This window comes from Limulus polyphemus, unplaced genomic scaffold, assembly GCF_000517525.1.
Source record: "Limulus polyphemus unplaced genomic scaffold, Limulus_polyphemus-2.1.2 Scaffold149519, whole genome shotgun sequence".
Taxonomy (NCBI): Eukaryota; Metazoa; Arthropoda; class Merostomata; order Xiphosura; family Limulidae; genus Limulus; species Limulus polyphemus.
The window spans coordinates 1-828 of NW_013815115.1; the positions used below are offsets into that span (position 1 = coordinate 1).

Genomic DNA, 828 nt, shown 5'->3' on the forward strand with positions numbered 1-828 from the left:
ATAAATATGTGTTTGCCTTCGTGATATAATAAAAAAAAAGAGACTTTGAAAATACTTTTACAATATTAGAATTAACAATGTGGGTTCATATTACTATAGCCTTCATTCTATCTAACTAAGACAAATGTTTTGGACATCACAAACTTCTTCTGGATCACCTACCGTCCATCCTCCCCCTGCAGTCTCCATATCACATTATACAGAGATTGGGTGGTTCAGAAAATGTGGCCATATCTTGAAGATGCCGTTTGTTTGGTTTACTTGATGATAGATAGCGGCACAGTCTATCGGTAAAGAAGTTCTATACCTGATTTGTGTTGCATTGGTACAGGTGGGCGCTATGAAGTGATACACGTCGTGTTTAGAACAAATAGGGCCTGGAATAGAACAGGTAGTAAAGTATAATTATAAATTTGTATAAACATTCATTCAAAACTTGAAAATGCTTACCAAGTGAAAATAACTGTCATTGATTTTAGTATACCGTTTTCGTATTAATGTAAGATAACGTTGGTAAAACATTTCTTTATAATTTAATTACTTAGAAAAATTCTAATGTAGTAATTCTTTGTTTAGCCAGATCTGTTAATTCTTCCACAGTAGACGACAGAGAATCGATAATTCCTTCCAGTGAACCAACAGTACTACAAGCAGTGTGGTGATGAACATTAGCCTGGGTTAAAAAGAAGAGAGGCAAAATACATAATAACTGAACTATATAATACATGATGTACAGGATAGACACGTATACTGACCTGTATTCTCCTCTGAGGATTACAGTATGTACCAAGGCTTTTATTGCCGTCGTACAGAGGAAACATGATATCT

The 828-nt window shown here is 34.5% G+C and overlaps 1 long non-coding RNA gene across 1 annotated transcript; it reads left to right on the top strand.

The window, feature by feature from the left end:
- The first annotated feature begins 287 nt into the window (after positions 1–287).
- Positions 288–679, top strand: LOC111084815. Its single transcript, XR_002609730.1, has 2 exons — positions 288–391; positions 601–679. It is a non-coding gene; the product is annotated as an uncharacterized LOC111084815 (long non-coding RNA).
- Positions 680–828: the final 149 nt, after the last annotated feature.